Below are 19,166 nucleotides of genomic sequence, written 5' to 3'. Positions count from 1 at the left end.
TTACAAAAATAACCCCGCATACGATGGTGATGTCAGGAGGACCCTGATCGATTTGTAATGTAATTGAATTCCTATAAAAATATTGTCAAAGTGATCTTTAAATGTCATTCCTGCGTTTTTTTCTTTTTGTAAATTTTCTACTACATTTATTTTTTAATTACTTAATTTTTCTAACAATTATGTTATGAGAGCTGATTTTTTTATTATCATTTATCAACATTATCAAATAAAATGTAGGTAATGCATTATCTATTCGCAATTTGTATTCGCATAGTTTTTTTATTGTGACTCAGTCAAATTGTATCGTTTTTTTATTTGTATATTTTCTGTATAATACGAATTACACGAACTCCACCTTAGTGATAGTAGAAAGCTTTGTTTTTCTTAAATAGCGTAGTCTTACTTTTACGTAACGTGGAAATTTACAAGAATTTTGACAATAAAAAATAATTCCGATTTTATAAAATTTATTTTAATTTATTTATCAAAAATATAAACAGCATTTTCTCTTGTAACTACGACTAAAGAAAAACAAGTATTTATTGAAAACGCGGCAGTGATCGTACATTTCCCTGCGCGTGCGCACTAGAGCCTACTTACCCACTCTACCTTGCTAATTACCTGCTTTAGTAAACACTAAACGTTTTTCTAACTATAGTCCATAATGCACTTCCGGTGTTTTCGAATTAAGTATGTATGGTCTTGTGTTGTAATGTTACATCACTAGTTCTTGTCTGGGACTTTGTCTATGTATATTTAAAGTGATCGATTTAAGACTAATAAATACTACATTTAAGTTTATATGCGTAATTTAACATAGTATTTTACTTTTTGTTAAAAGATCTAAAACACTTTTGTTTTTATAAATAGAGGTAACATATATAACGTAATTTGATCTGCTTTCTGCCGTTCGTAAATACAATATAATTCTTGTCGAATTGGAGGGTTTTAGTTGCTTCGACACAGTTTAAAACTATTGTAGTTACTATCATCGAATATATTATTTATGATTATTAATTTTCAAAATATATTTTTTTTAAATTAGACAATATTTATAAGACAAAATAATGAAAATCATTAAAGGCCTAAGGATTTAAGTATATTCCAAGGTATTTACCTGAATTTGGTCTCGTAGTATATTTGCTAAGAAGAACTATGTGTTACATCCTTTATATGGGCCATACGGCCACTTCAGCAATGTTTGTTACGAGAGCAGATCGAACCCTCAACTATTTGCAATGACTACTCAATAATGGATTATCAGTCTGCCTGACAGTCTGGGCGTAAAATAAACTGATGTATAAATATGTACGTAAAATCGTGTGTCAGGAAATTATATGTAAATACATAATATACATGTCATTTGTATGTAGCTCCACGTGCTGCGCGTGCGAATGTGGGAATTACGAGTCTTCTGCCTATCGTACATAATATATGAAATATGCACTGACCGTGACAGACAAAAACACATACAAATTGAAAATAGAATTTGAAACATATTTTAAAAATGATTCTCATACTTATCCCATTTGATTTCTTTATTAACGGACACACACGACGTCAATACGATATATACATATATTGATATATAGGTTATGCTAAGCTAAATTATAGACTACCTTCAGTTCATCCTAGATTTTAACATCAGCTTCTTAACAGGTTTTAGCACTTTCTCCGCTTTTTACTACAGTTTGTATTTTAACATAACCTAGAAAAATAATACATATATTGATTTAACCTCAAAGTCCGCCTCCATCGTGTTTGTCTAAAAAAAACGTGGAGATAGCAGTTTTTGATCTTCATGCAAGATAAATAATAATTCAGATGTATTTTATTAAAATACCGGTCTGTGTAATGAAATCGGTGGTAGCTTTTAATTAGAATTTATCTTGTAAAATTACAATTAAAAAATGAGCCATATTCAATAAATTATATTTAGATTTTTAATAGAAGCAAAATAAAAAATTTCGCGATGATTATGAATTCAAGGTCACGACACAAAAGCCGACCAGACCCTGCCCCTTAACACTTGCATCCACGAACGTGCTTCATCTTTGCTTTTGTATTTTATGTAACTCGCAATAAGCATATATTATTATTGAAAATTATTCTGCTGATCGTTCTGCCAAAACATTTTTCTTCCTGATTGCGTAATTTATTTTGACCATATATAGCGTCAGCTTTGGTCTTTTATAATGGATGGACACTAGGCTCTGGGTTCTGAGTGACGTCCTTCCTGAGGGAGGGAAAATGTAGTCGGTAAGGTAAGAGCACTTCTGTTCATGGCACTTGGCTTGGTTTTTGATATCACGACCGTTAGCGGGACGTCACTAGCCGGGCTCCTCATTTCCGTCGATGGAAGCGATGAATGTGTGATTTGTATGTATAATGCTTTTCCTACGAAGGGGTTGTGGTTATTCTATCGTCGTCTTGCAGGACGTACATAGGATGTCTGAGTCTGTTCGGCTTTTAATATTAACGGCTTATTATTTTATCGGCCTCCCTTAAAACCTCGTCGTCAAATCTAAACCCTTGTTTAGATTTGACGACGATGGGTAAGATTTATGAGAATTACCAGATACTCAACATTATTTTTTTTATATCTGTAAAATAGGAAGGCGGACGGATGGATGGGCCAAGATGGTAAACGATCACCATCGCCCATAGACATTGGCGCTGGATCATATTTACCATTCCTTACGCTAATGCGCCACCAACTTTGGGAATGTAATATCCCTTGTGAATGTTATTACACTGGCTTACTGACTCTTCAAACCTTGAAGGGAGTATCTTGAATATGCGATGAGTGGGTGGTACCTAGCTAGACGACCTTACCAACAAGTCGATTTCTACTGACAAATAACAATTTATCGTACTGTCGATGCATTTATATTACACACATAAAAATTAAGATGTGTGACTGTAATTACAGATAAAAAATATAACAAGATCGTATGGTTGACAGAATTTTGGTTTTTATAATGATAATGTACGATGCAGAAGCTGTTCTTTTTCTTGAAAAATGGACGGACGGATTAGCTTAGTTTTGATTTTTACTGTATCGTATTCTATATGCTTACCATGTTAGCAAAACGTGTCTTCTCATTATTATTACTATTTAATATGTAAACACAAATATACATTAGTTTTGAGCTTTAATCTTGAAATAGTCAAATTCAAAAAGTTTTCTATCTGTTAAATTGACAGTTAGCCATCAGGTGTTTACACTCTCGTGCCTCCGTACGTAAATCTGTAGGTCCTGCACCGGATTTATCTCCCGTCGTCTGAGATTGACCCATTGGAGAGAGTGCATCTGTGTTTACCCACACATGTATGCACTATAATATGTCATTAATAAAGCACTGTGTCAGCATTCGAATAGTATACAAAGATTAATTTCGCAAAATCATTCCAAATTTATCAACGCAAATAACGTAGAATATACTAATCGTTAACTAATATTGGATTTCTTTTAATAGTAATAGTAAAGAATATACGGTGTTATTAAGCCGACTTTTAGTCTATTTCCTCATCGCCGAGCACATCAACTGCATACAAAGCTTCCATAATTGAAAAATCCAATCACTCCTTGCACTAACAACTTCAATTTTCGTTCGTAACAAACTACATTTCCAAGTCAGTGACAAAAAATAGAAATCGGTTTATATCTCATTACTACAGAAATGTCATCAGAATCTAATGTAATATTAATGTATATACAATGTTGTTAACGAACTTGTTTGCTTCGAGATTATTGTAAAAGGACATAGTGGAGATGCAATTCCTACGTCTAGAAACATCAATAACTATTATGCCTCGATTCAGGTTTAAGAGTATCAGCTATTTCTAATGTATCTCATTTTCTAAGATTAATTATACTATCGATATAGGAACATAAATATAATGTTTTTTTATAAGCTGTTATTTAAATTGAAATGTTTGTTTGTTCAGATGAAATCTTGCAAGCTGAATTAGAACTGCTTTCTCTTATCCTACGGAGTTGAAATTTTACATGCTGTACAATAACCCTTTACCCTACTACCCTGCTACCCTACTACCCTACTACTACCCTGTACCCTTCTTTTATTAAATTTAAAATATTACTTCCAATTCTGTCGCAATCAAACTTACAATGTCATTCAATTGCGCAAGTATACGATACCTAATTTTGAGTATTTTACCTTAAAATTTTTAAGATAAAATACTATGAATAACAAATTATAAGCGTTTAACTATATTGTATCAGCTTCCGGTTTCATTGCTGCACGTTTTATATTTATTATATCTTCCGTTTTATTCCGTTCGAAGAGAAAGTTAGAGAAAAACTTCATAAATATTGTGTTATTTATTGTGATGAAGTTTAATGCTTATGTTCTGCAAATAAGAGGGAGTGCTATACACTACATAAAGTGTACCTATTTAGGAGGGGAGAGGTGTTTAATCAAAACCTCCTCTATAGATCGGAAAGCTAGAAGTAGCTAGCTAAATGAAAAAAAATGTGACCTTATATATTATTTTTAGTGAACACTTTGTATTGAAATATCAGTTGGATCCTTTTTCCGTCGTTCTTTTAAACACTTCCTGTATTTAAAATATTGCTCTTAATAGTATGAAGTAGTATATATATTTAAACGGTTTTAATTTTACAAAAAAAATGTGTGTAATTTCATTACAATTCTGGAGCACGTGTATTTCATCAACCCACATTGGAGCAATGTGGTGGAATAAGCTCCAAACTTTGAAGAGGCATTAGCCCAACAGTGGGACATTCACAGGCTTTTACTGTTACTTATTGTTATATTTTACTTTAATATCGAAATAATCATATCGGTCTGTAGTTGGTTTAGAAGTTAGTAAAAATCCATAATAAGAATTTTCAAATTGTATCAGCATAAATTTGTAAGATGAATATTTTTATTGAATTGATTTTTGTTGCTTCAACTTAATGAAATGTTCATATAGCTTTCGATTTAGCAGTTGCACGATTAAAATCGACTCGTTCAAAAGCGTTTAAGACATCCAATATTTCGAACCGCTATATTCGATCTAAATCAAATCAAGTGGTAAACGGCAATTAGTTTCGGCTAATGAAAACGGAACATGTTATGTTGCATAATATCAGCCTTGTTATTATACCCGTTACGTATAATAGGTAGTTTTATCAATCGACAGCCTCTTTGGTTTAGTGGCTTGTTGTAAGGCAGCAGACCCGGAGATCCTGGGTTTAATTCCCAGGCAGCAATAAAAAGTTATTGGATTTTTCTGTCAGAAAATTCTCAGTAGCAGCCCGCAGTCTGGAAGTTGGAAGTGTGTACACTCCCGTGGCTCGGAAAGCGCGTAAAGCCGTTGGTCGTGCACCTAAACTCTTTCCGGTTGTGTCGGATTGCCATCCCATCGGATTTTGAGAGTTAGGGAATAGAGAGTGCACCTGTGCTTGCGCACACATTTGTGCATTATAATATTTCCTGCGTAGTTGGCTAAACTCTCTTGAGACTGGCCGCCGTGGCCGAAATCGGTCTGGATGACATTATTATACAGTTTTATCAAATGTTATATATTATACTACTTACCATTCGCGGCTTGTGACGGAGAAGAGGAGATGGGTCATAGTTAGAAAAACTACTCTATTCAAAATTTCATCAAAATCCGTTGAGCCATTTTTTCATTCATATAAACATGCAAGTTTTCATATTTATAATATTAGTAGGATAGCACTATCAAAATAAGCTTATAAGTCATATTACAACCATGGGCGTTAAAGAAGTTTTTGAAAGGGAGCAATATATACCATTGATAGGTAGGGTAATAATATGTACATTTAAGTTGAAATAATCCCATATATATATATATGATATATTAAAAATGTAATGTTTATGTATGTTGTTTTATATTTATTATATAATTCCTTTTATGAAGTTCTGTGGTGGAATTTGGTTTGGTATCTCCACAAATAAAAAAACCAAAAAAAAAAAATACTGATAGACTACGCTGTGTAGTATTACGATAGAAGATCAAAATTATCACTTCCAATTATCACTAACAATTATCAATGATCACATTTCATCTCCTTTAATACCTTTATACTACGCGTGTTGAGATATCGTTAAAATAAATAAATCAAGGCAAATCCAGAATTCAGACACGACCGGAAAGAGCTTAGGCACAGCTCCAACGGAGTTACGTGCTTTTCGACGAATACTGCCAATTTCCAACTAGTGGAATGTTGACAGAAAAGTCTATTGGCCTCATCCAGGGATTGAATCGACGACCTCGAGATTTATAGCCGTATAACCTTACAGTTATATCAATATAAGTATGTTAATAATAATATCGTATATGCAAACGTTTGTGTATGGACGTTTGTTACACAATGAATGCTCGAATGATTGGACGGGTGCTCATGAATTTCGTTATAGAATATATATAAATACTATATAAAAACTATTATACATGAGAAAGATTTTGATAAATTTGGTACGAAGCAAGCTCGACAAAGAACGTAAGGTACTTTTTAACCTCATGCCTGCTACCTATCCCTAACATACGGACGAAAACTATTTTTATATATGTAATTTTTAATGAAGAAGATTTTTATACTGTCTATTTTACTGTAACTCGCCACTATGGTCATCATTATAAAATATCAAATTCTATACCCTTCAACCTGCACCTCCCCCTGCCCTCAGTACTGAAGCTATTTATTATATAAAAATAACGCTTGTTCTAGTTTGTTTTTTGTTTTTCACTTCTGGTACGTCCGATTGAATAGAAACTTTTTACAGTTGTCTTTGGTATTTACGTGAATGTTTGTCATAATACTATCAACGTACATACAATGGATGGCGCAAGAGATACATTGTATAATTTTTTGTTAAATAATCGGAACAGGCATTTACCACGAATACGGGCATTAGCTAGTACTAAATAAAAAATGTTAGAATTTGTTATCTGCCCTTGCAAAGCGAGCGTACAAAAACTGTTCAACGCTTTACGGGCTTGTGCCTATGCTATGTTCCTTGTGCCTATGATTACACTGGCTCACTCACACTTTAAACCGGAACGTAACAAAATTAAATACGAGCTTACACAAAATCCTACCACCAAGTCAATCAATCAAAAATATTAGGCATTGATAAATACATTGCTATTTTTTTAATAGCGCCATTTTTAATGATTGCATAGTACGCTTGTATTTGTACATATACGTTTGTATATAAATATTTTATCACCGGTATTCGTACATACTTTCAAATATCACCTTACATATACCGTGGTCGTGATATTTCAAACGATACGATGTAGTCAAATGTCAATCAGAGGAATTTGAACTATCGGGTGATGCTATGGAGGGGCGCAGGGCTTGTGAAGTTAACGAGAAAGTCTCTACTTGTCTTGTACTAATGATTTAAGTTTTGAAAGGGTAAGGTCTTTGATCGCATTAACCTATTTAAATACGTAGCCATAATATAACAAATATTATAACCTAGCAACTATTCCAACTTGAATACACATTGTCCATACAACATGGATGGTGGTGGATGGTGAAGACACTGAATGATCGACAACAAACTGGAAATAGGCGAAGAGCGGTGGGAGCCCTTATTGGAGCTGGAAGAAGTGATTTTGAAGAGTAAAGCTCCTTGAGCAACAATGTTGGAGCAATATGGGCTGTATGTAATTTAAATTTATCTGTTTAAATGTGATTGTAAGCAATGATGAAATAAAATTGTAAGCAATAAGCTCATCTTTGCTAGCGTTGAATTCAGTTTGTGACGAAAATACTTCAAATTCGTAGATTATATGATTATGAATATTAAAATTATCAGGTAGCTGCGGTGAACCAAAAAATGAAACGGTGATTGTAATGAATTTGTTAACTCGCAAATAGCCATATTAACTTACAAATGGCTGTTATTTTAAAATCACTGACGGAAACATCTATTTTATTTATTTATACAGGGTTACAGGGTAATATGTCACGATCCTTTTAAAGGGTTATAGTTCAGGACAATAGCTATCAAATGACCCCCAAAATGCTTATGCAAAAGTGTATCGTTTTCGAGTTATTAATTTTTTAATATTTTTTTTATTTAAAGGATGTTTAAGATTCTAAAATTCAATAAAAAAAAAATCAACGTATTTTCCCTATTTTTTTTTGTATTTCTTGCTAGGGTACATCCTAGTTAATAATAACCAGTTATAAAACAAAAACAATCTTCAAGCATTTTTAAATTACAGATCCAAAACTGTACAACTTTTCGATTTTTAATTTTGATTCTTTAAGTTACTCGCAATTTTTTTGTTAAAATCACTATGGCTCTTATCGTGCGGATCATTTTAAAAACATCTGCGTTTCCTTAGCTATCCATCGGTACATAAAAAGTACAGTAACAATCATAAACTCAGAAGAAAATTAGATAACAAAGAGACCAAGTAGGAAATTCTAAGAAATGCTATTGTTAAGAAATTAAATCTGGATCAAAGACAAAAGGACCTCAATGCAAAGTAGTTAAAGATTATTTTTAATAGGGGTAATAGGTAAAAAAGGAGAGATAAACCAGAGCTGTCATTGCAATTTTGAATTTAAATCAAAAACAAAATACTTAATCTTTTTAGTTACTCCATACTTTCGAAATTACACTGTTTATTATTCATATTTCGTGTTCAAAATGAGATCCCCTATTTCGTATACAAATACGCATTCTTTTTCTTAATTCACTTTTTACTACAACACTACTCAAGCTATGTCGAATAGAATTTGCAGCATTCATTATTCTTGTTTTGAGTTCTTCAATTGTTTGTACTGGTGAAACATCATAAACCAGGCTTTTCATATGCCCCCAGACATAATAGTCCATCGGAGTCAAATCTGGACTTCTCGCTGGCCATGGGATTGGTCCTCCTCTGCCAATCCATCTATTACGATAATTGCTGTCTAGCCACTGTCTTACGGACATTCGAAAGTGTGCGGGGCAACCATCATGCTGGAATATCATTCTCTGCCTAAGTTTCAGCGAAACATTTTCGAGTAACTCATGCAGGATTTCTCTAAGCAAGCTTTCATAACTTTCACCATTTAAGTTATCAGGTAGGAAATGTGGCCCAATAAGATTATCATTGATAATCCCCATCCAGACGTTTACCGAGAAACGTCTTTGGGAACCGCTTAATCGCTTTTTGTGAGGGTTTCCCTGTTCTTTTTGAGACCAATATCGAATATTGTGGTAGTTAGTAATACTATCTTTGTCAAACTTTGACTCGTCTGTCCATAAAATTTTTCTCAAAAAATTGGGATTTTCTGCATCACAGTGTAGCATAAATCGGCAAAAATCTAAACGTCTTGCAGGATCTCCTTCTTCAATCACGTGTACGGGTGTGTAATGATAGGGATACAATCCAGCCGCGTGGACAGTAAACCAGACTCTCCATTGAGATACGCCCAGTTGGTTTGCCACAATATTGGTGGAAACTGTAGGGTCCTCTCGAAAATGACGAATAATTACATCTTCTTCATCTGGAGAACGGACACGAGGGCGTCCGGAATCAGATTGTCTCCTTTGCACGCGACCAGTTTCTCTAATTCGACGATACACACCAATAAAGACACTATTGTCAGGTGTCCGGCGATCCGGAAATCGACGATTATACTCATGACGAGCAGCTGCGGCGTCACCGTTACAATATCCATAGCAAAATAAGATGTCAGCGTATTCCTCATTAGAGTACGGACGACGAGAAGAATTTTGTTCTGCAGCCATAATAGTCCTTTTTACGCGCCAAGTTATCATAAACACAAATCACAAATTCCTTTTAGCTAGCCGAGTCACGAAGTTGTAAGAAACAGAGTCCAGTAAACGAAGCGGTTTTTTTCAAAAATTTAAGAGATCAATATTCACTAAAGTGCGTCCACACTATACGAGCAGTGCAAGTACAGTGAGTATTATGTACCCCGACAAGGTTTTATTACTCTTATTCCTAAAAGAAATGAGATAAAAGGAAATTAGAAAAAATGACGGTAAATTCAAAGGAATTGATAATAGTATTCCACAAACAGCTCTGGTTTATCTCTCCTTTTTTACCTATTACCCCTATTAAAAATAATCTTTAACTACTTTGCATTGAGGTCCTTTTGTCTTTGATCCAGATTTAATTTCTTAACAATAGCATTTCTTAGAATTTCCTACCTGGTCTCTTTGTTATCTAATTTTCTCCTGAGTTTATGATTGTTACTGTACTTTTTATGGACGGATGGATAGCTAAGGAAACGCAGATGTTTTTAAAATGATCCGCACGATAAGAGCCATAGTGATTTTTACAAAAAAATTGCGAGTAACTTAAAGAATCAAAATTAAAAATCGAAAAGTTGTACAGTTTTGGATCTGTAATTTAAAAATGCTTGAAGATTGTTTTTGTTTTATAACTGGTTATTATTAACTAGGATGTACCCTAGCAAGAAATACAAAAAAAAAATAGGGAAAATACGTTGATTTTTTTTTATTGAATTTTAGAATCTTAAACATCCTTTAAATAAAAAAAAATATTAAAAAATTAATAACTCGAAAACGATACACTTTTGCATAAGCATTTTGGGGGTCATTTGATAGCTATTGTCCTGAACTATAACCCTTTAAAAGGATCGTGACATATTACCCTGTAACCCTGTATTATATCTCATTAAATGTTCTGATTATTTAATAAATATCTCAACAACTAAAATACGCTATATATTTCATCAGCTTTAGATAATCATTTTCAAATTATAATCTGTTATCGCTTTGTTCGAAGCAGTTCTTAACCATACAAATCTATGTCTAGGATTTTTTTTACAAATCAACTACAAAGCGTGTTTATCAAGATATAAATACAAACGAACGAACATGTTAAGTCCATTGTCTTCAGACTGTTTTAGTTACAAAATTAATTACACAAGTGTATTTTTTTTTTAATGTTATAGGTAGACGGACGAGCATATGGTCCACAAGATAGTAAGTGGTCAACAACACCCATAGACATTGGCATTGTAAGAAATGTTAATCATCCCCTGCATCGCCAATGCGCCACCTACCTTGGGAACTAAGATGTCATGTCCCTTGTGCCTGTAGTTACACTGGCTCACTCGCCCTTCAAATTGGAACACAACAATATAAGTACTACAGTTTGTTTGTTTGTTAGTATGTAACAACATTAAATTGTTTCTTTTAATTAATTATTATTATACATAAAACATTTATGCAATATAAATTATTAATTTCACCTTTTAGTACGTGAAATGTAATATGTATTTATTTAGTATGTGTTTTGAAGCTTTAAACATAGTTTTTATACTGCAGTACTATTCTGTAAGTACTCTCTTCATTACTCACCCGTAAAATGTTGTCAAGCGACTTTTGCTATTCTATTGTGATGCGTATATTCTTGATATGTTATAGCTGGTTAATGTCGCATATCACTTTCTGACCTTTCACGACCGTTTTCTGCGGTGAGTTTTAAGTTTGTTCTGACAGAATTTCGATTTTATTCGTTAAAGTACATGAATTACATTTTTTATTAAGAGTTAATTTTTAAAAAAACATTCATTTATATCATTGGTAAGCTAAATAAAATTTCATTTAAATATTATATTCATTTTTAGATTGCAGTACTTTTACTCAAAAACTTTTTTAAAATTGTTTTTATAGTTTTTTTTAAAGCACAATTTGTGGTCAGCTCAAAATAAAAATTATAACTGGATTTTTCAATTAAATAAACAGGGGTTTTCACATAAAATACAGACCAATTTACGTCTATCTAAAGAAGCTAATTATATGGTAAAATATGATGTATTTATTAGCATTCAAAACTTCCTTTTACTTTCACGCAAACTATAAAATTTCCTGCTTCATTAATTTTTTGTTTAAAGCTTAACTGCTGATTTATGACTGACATCGATTAAATTTGCCTATCGGTACTACACCAGCCGATTCGTTTTTGTTTTAAAATTTTGTTGTGGAAAGGAGTTGATTTTTGAAACTAATGAATCGGCTTAAACTAGCTTAGACTGATAGTTATTTTGATTTTCTGTCGAAAAATTCCCACTGGTAGCCCGGAGTCTAGAAGTTAGAAATGGATGGTGGCACGCACGTAAAGCCGTTGGTCCTGCGCCAGATTTCTTTCTGTTTTTCTCGGATTGTAGTCCAATCATATGATGAGAGCGAAAAAATAGAGATAGCACCTGTTTTTGCGCACACACTTGTGCACTATTATAGTCCTGCTCATTTGACTGATCTCCCCTGAGATTGATCGCTATGGTCAAGTCGCTCGGGGGGACATCACCATCTCCTGTAATCTGTGCTATTCTTTGCTATGGTATCGTGACCCAAATCGATCACGCCATAAACATAACTCAAAATGTCATTATTTGTTAATAAAGTAGGAAGTAAATTAAATATTTGACGTGAGGAAAATTGCTATATATAGCTTGTAAAGTTTGGAGTTTATTCCACCACATTGCTCCAATGCGGGTTGGTGGATACGCGTGTAGCAGATTCTCATCTGACATATGCAGGTTTCCTCACGACGTTTTCCTTCCACTAGTTCCATTAGTGTTTACAATAATATAATATTCCACACAATCGAAGTAACAAGTAAAGGCTAGTAATTAAGTATAACGCACAGAAATCTATGTAGACTACTTCTTAGGTTTTATATATTTAAATAACCTCTACTAGCACTAAATACAAATAAGTGACTTTGAATGAGTGAATACTACACGTACTATTATCATATAGAAGATAAATCAAAATCATCTAATAAATACAATATACAATCATATATTGTATGAAATTTAATGAATGAATGAATAAATATAAAAATGATGCAAAATGTAAGCCTTATCGCTTGCGATATGTCCATGTCAGCCAATCACACTTTTCCATTTATTAGAAAGTCGTTAAGATAATTTCTTCCCTTTCAATGAAATATTATAAATATTTATCACATTTATTAGTTCATATTTTGAATTCATTTTATAAAGATCTTGTTGTGCCGTTATATTCGTGTTCGCTATTTGGACCGCTATGCTGATTTGAATAAACTCACTGCGGCGTCACCGCATACATCTGAATAAGTTTCTTTGCATAATTTGCAAATTAAAAAAAAAAAGCGGTAATGCATATATATATTCTGACCTATTGAGTCTATTGAGCCTATTGCGTTAAATATATATCATTATGATAACTACAATAAAAATAATTTATAGGTGTCATTTACGATGAAATTAAATTAAATGTCATGTATATAAGTAGCCCACAGCATTGTGAATTATCATTCAAACCTTCACCTCAAAAGAGAACGCCTCAGCCCAGCAGTGGGATATATACGAGCTGTAATTTTTACATAAGTACTATATTACTCCTATTATTATACTTATATATTATAGTTAGTTTTTTTCGGTCCAAATAGTGTTTTACTGTCTTGACTCTGTACTATTTATAAAAAAATTGTATCTGATAGTAGAAAAAAACCTCTACGCTTGAATGATAGCAGTTCAAGGCGTAGCGCCTTCGAGTGGAATGTATAAGTTATTTTTGTTACAGTAGGACTTGTTAACGAAAAGTATTAAGTATATACAGTATCAAGTTATGATATAAAATTATGGATCTGATTATTTTATTTTGTTATTATAAATGAGATATCAGCCTTTTTTCCGTTACGTTAAGTTAAGCTTTATAAGCTATTAACATAAAAAAATAAAAAAGGTAATTGTAGAATATGGCAATACATGTTGGGTATGTCAGATATCGCATTGCACTGTTACGTTGATAAAAATATATTTTTTTTAATGTTTTTAAATAGAAAAAGTACCATTCTTTAATAAATAAAATATAAGTATGTATAAATAATTTGTTTTATAAATAATAAGAAAGCAATTAACAATACAGAAATTAATAACTGTTTAAACGCTAGCTACGTTTGGCGTAAACAACATTAAAACACTAAATATGTTTTTTAATGAACAACGTTGCTGTTATTGTTATAAAAAATGTGTTCGCTTTGTTTATTATTGTAGTTCGAATTTCAAAATTTATAAATAAAAAAATATAACTATTTTTATCTAGGTAATGCGAATGTGTTTGTTTTATTTTCACGTCTTAACTACTCAACCGATTATCATGAAACTTTGTATACCTTGTCAGATGTATAAAAACGGACAAATGGTACCTAATGCCTGCTACTTAAAGCACGGGTTTTGAATAGTAAAGTACAGAGGCCCGATTATTTCTTAACGACGAAACGCTGCATTGGGGCCTTGAACCGCCTAGCTACGCTACTGGTACTGGTACTTTAAATTGTTTTTATAGCATAAAATTGCATTTAAATTTAAAAAACAAGCCAGTAAATGTTCCATGATTAGGCAAGGGCCTGCTAATATCTTAAGAAGAGGGTTTGGATTTCTACCACCACGCTTTCCCGATGTATTTACAGCAGTATTTCATTTGACACATACAGGTTTCCTCACGATGTTAAGTATAAGCGCAAATTAAGAAATTGAAAACTTAGTGTTGCTTGCCCGAGTTTTCTGGCCTTGGTCAAAATTTTATATTAATTAAAAATAAAACATCTATAGCTATATATATTCTATACGTGCGAAGCCGGAAAACCTTCTCCTAAAAAGGAGAGGAGGCTTTAGCCCAGCAGTGGGACATTAATAGGCTGTTACTGTACGTGCGAAGTTCAACATAAAACGTCTGTATTATAAGACGATATATAATATTTTTCGATTCAATAATCCGTTACACTAAACTTCAATCAATTATACACCTAAACATTTTCCATGAATCACTTTTTCATTGGTGAAACCGGTATGAAAATCCATTCGGTAGTTTTTGAGTTTATCGCGACCAGACAGACACTCATACGTACTAATACGCATTAACTCACACGTGCAAAAACATTCTTTCAAGTCTACATACTGGTACTAGATCTAGTAATTTGATCCTACCTTTAAGTACTTTAACCCACCTAATTCTGAAACCGCGCAAATGTGGCTGCGTAGCCTCAGAGTATCACGTTACTTATGTTAACGGACTTTGTTTGTTATTGTGTATACACGTTTTTATTATTAAAATATGTTGTTTTGATGTAATTATGTAACAATTATTTATTGAGATTCATATGAGAATATGATTGTCATAACTTTGATGGTATGACTGATGACATGATTTTAAATATAATTGTGAATCGATTTGATTACAATAATAATCAATTAATCAAGATCAAATTAATCATATTATATATATATATATAATAGTTAATATTAACACTAACTCCATAAGTAACTAATAAGGGACTGTACATATTTTAATAAAAATAATATTTTATTACTTTATAAGATTATTTTCTGTTTCGGCTTTGTACTGGTAACTGAAGGACAAACATACAAAAAATAGTCTTTTTTGAGCTAAGAACCTTCCCAAACGTACACAGAATAACTCATTAAATTTTCATCGCAATCAGATCTATAGTTTAGGAACGCATACAGGAAGAGCATACAAACATTAGTTTTTATTGATTAAGACGATTCTTAACTTAATCATTCATTAAATCAATCTTATGTTTTTGTGAACGAGTTAGAACTAAGTTATTATACGTCGTTACTATATAATTTAAAAATTTTTTTGCAAATAAATATTTATGTCATTTGTCTTAAGATGTATAATCAATTATGTTATAGGTAATAGTCATCGCCATGTTCCGTTCAGGTCGAGTCACTTTCATAAACGCGTAAAGCTATTCAATATGATAAATTACTCTGCATGAAACATGAACTAATAAATTTCGCTCTATTAGAAATGTTCATAAAACATTTTAATTATATTCAAAGTTAAATATAATAAAGGATCTTACTTTTATAAATCATTTTAATATCAGAATTGAAACGTCAACGTTTCAGAATATAACGTTTCCATGTATAACGTTTTGGTGTAATTTTGTTGCAAAAACGTGCCCTTCGTACCACGTTAGTCGTTTTAGTTGTACGCATAAATATAAATATGATATCCTAGGACATTATTCACACATGACCATCTGATCCCAAACTAAGCAGAGCTTGTACTATGGAAACCAGACAATCGATATACTACATATACCACTTTTCTTTTATAAATACATACTTATATAGATAATTACAACCAGATTCAGGACAAACAGACATGTTCATGAACACAAATGTCTGTCCTGGATAGGAATCGAAGCCATAACTTTCGGCGTGAAAAGCAAGTATCTGCCAACCACGCCAACCGGCTCGTCGATAAAATGTCCTCTCTCTAGAAATTATAATGGCATTAATAAAACGTTTATTTTCATTGTAATATAATATAACTCTAATAGTTTACGCTGCACACGTTAGTAAAGCTGCCAGTTATCATGTTTTTTTCCGACATATCCAATCATTTATCGTCATATTTCAGGCACCTTTCACAAAACCTTAGTGAAGTATACACCCAAACCTTCCTCAAGAATCGCTCCATTGGTGAAAACCTTATGAAAATATGTTCGGTAGTTTTTGAGCTTATCGCATTCAGACAGACAGACGAGGGAATTTGTTTTATTATTGCTGTGATATTAAGTTATTTACGCTTCAATATATAATGGCCAACGAATTCGTAGTATTATATATTTTCAGTAAAATAAAAAATAAGATAATGTGATAATTTAGATACCCGTGTCAAAGATTAAAAAATCGGATCCTTGACCGACGAGGTCAGTGTGGCTTTTCTTTATTAAATCCGATTAATTAGTAAGTCTATTATCCTAATCTTATTAGCCAATGACTAATCTAAGGTATAATATGTACCTACAATGTCAGTTTGTTTTTATATACATAATATTATTAAATAACATTGAAGATTTTCATACAGGCTATATAAATTTAATTTTATATGCTTACTAGCTTCCTGCCTCATCCCGGTAATAATCATGCAACGAAAGTCTGTTCCAAATTTCAGATATTGAAAAAATAATGTTGGTTAGGATTTTCGTATAATTTGTTTCGGAAAACTTGTAACTTTAACTTTCTGAATAAATAAAATTTTGATTTTGTTATAGTATTGCATGTATGGTGTAATCAAGATAGTTGTTAACATTGATAATTTGTACACACCCAGCGAAATAGCGTATTCAGGGACCGAATTCTACTAATCTATAAAGATTCCGATACGTTCTCGATTCAATTCCAATCCAACTTTGACTACTCTATATTTATTCGGATCAGAGCCGAAACGATATGAAGTTAACGTATATCGTTATGTAAAAACCAATCTCAATTGTTACCTTTTACGCCAATAGCCGATAATTTAATTAAAAAAATAGGAAAACGGATAAACGGCAACGATCACGCTTCGATTCAATTGCGATAAAGTGACAATTTGTTAGTAGAATTGACCTCAGTATCATGAAATTAATAATATTATAACTTAAATATTCTATAAGATTATAAGCTGTCGATGTTTTTAAATTTTTTTGTACGTGTTTATATGCGGCACAGATTATATAATAATAACATTTAAAGACTTTCAAATAGCAAATCACCGTAAGTAGATTTTCAATAATTCACCAGTGAGATTCGAAGTGAGTTCTTAGACAACGACGACTACTGTAGCTATTCTGTATAATCAAACTCGAATCTCGTCGCAGAGAACATTTGTGAAATGTCAGAAAGTCATATGCGATATTGACCGTAATAATTTCAACGTGTCGAGAATACACGCATCAAAATATTATATCGCCATAAGTAGTTTTCAATATTGTTCGATAGTTGAGTAATGAAGTCACATTACAATAACAACCTGTAAATGTCCCACTGCTGGGCTAAGGCCTCTCCTTTTTTTTGAGGAGAAGGTTTTAGAGCTTATTCCACCACGCTGCTCCAATGCCGGTTGGTGGACTACACATGTGGCAGAATTTCACTGAAATTAGACATATGCAGGTTTCCTTACTATGTTTTCCTTCACCTTCACATACGAGATGAATCATAACACAAATTAAATTTTAGTGGTTTATTCGGATTTGAACCAACGATCATCAGTTAAGATTCATGCGTTCTTACCACTGGGCCATCTCGGCCAAAATAATTATAAAAAATGATAATTATAAAAAATGGCTGTCACTTATTTTTTTTAGTATTAAATAACACGACACGAAATTGTATTTTAAGTGCAACTAATTAATGTGTATCAATGCTATGTATTGAAGTTAATTAATGGTAGACTAATTAAATAAATTTAACGAAAGTAAGTATAAATTGATTTCTTTAAGAAAGTAGATTCGGTCACACTTTATCGAGTCCAAGATTTACTGATACTATCATCGGGTTTCTTTAGATTTCGTTTACTTATTTTATTTGGAAATATTACAGTAATTTGAAAATATAAATATTTTGTGTTAAAATAAACTACCAACCGGCTTTTTGGAACATTTTTAATAGAAAAATCTTTTTAGTGTGACCTCTTTTTTTTATTTAAAATTAAAAAAAGTTTTTTTAATATAGTTAGATGTGCAAAAGTTTTCATTTCTATTCTGTAATTCAACTATAATATAATTGGAGCAGCGTGGTGGAAAAAGCTCCATACCTTACCCTCAAAAAGGGAGAGGAGGCCTTAGCCCAGCAGTGGGACATTCACAGGCTATTACTGTTACTGTATATTTATTTTTTATTTATTTATAATTAATTTTATACATTCAAAACATTTGTATTTTCGTTATATATTTAATCATTTAACAAATCAATGACTTTTTTTATATTTTCAAGTACGACGACGAAGAAGTTTTTATTTAAAAAATGCCAGTAAAACACTTGGTTAAATTATATGACACTGAATAAAACATCCTGATAATTACCTAATACAAAGCCTTTATCGATAACTCGAAGAAAGTATACATTAAATATTAATTTACCTCCAATACGCATGCATTCCACGCTTTCAATTAGCACCTTATAATTATTGAAAATTCATTACACTTCTCAATAAAATAACGCTTAACACAACACTAGTTCACTGATCCAAAACACGATATTAAGTTTTCTTTTTTATCTGTGAATTCTTGACATTAAATTTCGAATGACATTTAAAAAATCGCAATAAAACCTTCGCGGTATTTATCGTTCAAGTATGAAAATGTCGTTAAAA

At 32.1% G+C, this 19,166-nt stretch overlaps 1 protein-coding gene across 1 annotated transcript in view; it reads right to left on the bottom strand.

Moving 5' to 3' along the window:
- The window catches only part of LOC126770930 (uncharacterized), a 132,836-nt gene extending 113,670 nt beyond the window's left edge, over nt 1–19,166 (bottom strand). The window contains exon 1 of the mRNA XM_050490543.1: nt 18,934–19,166. The gene's annotated coding sequence lies outside the window, so the exon portion shown is untranslated. The remainder of the gene's footprint in view (nt 1–18,933) is intronic.

Source organism: Nymphalis io, chromosome 9 (assembly GCF_905147045.1).
Source record: "Nymphalis io chromosome 9, ilAglIoxx1.1, whole genome shotgun sequence".
In the NCBI taxonomy this organism is placed as follows: Eukaryota; Metazoa; Arthropoda; class Insecta; order Lepidoptera; family Nymphalidae; genus Nymphalis; species Nymphalis io.
This window is presented reverse-complemented; position numbering and strand designations above follow the sequence as displayed.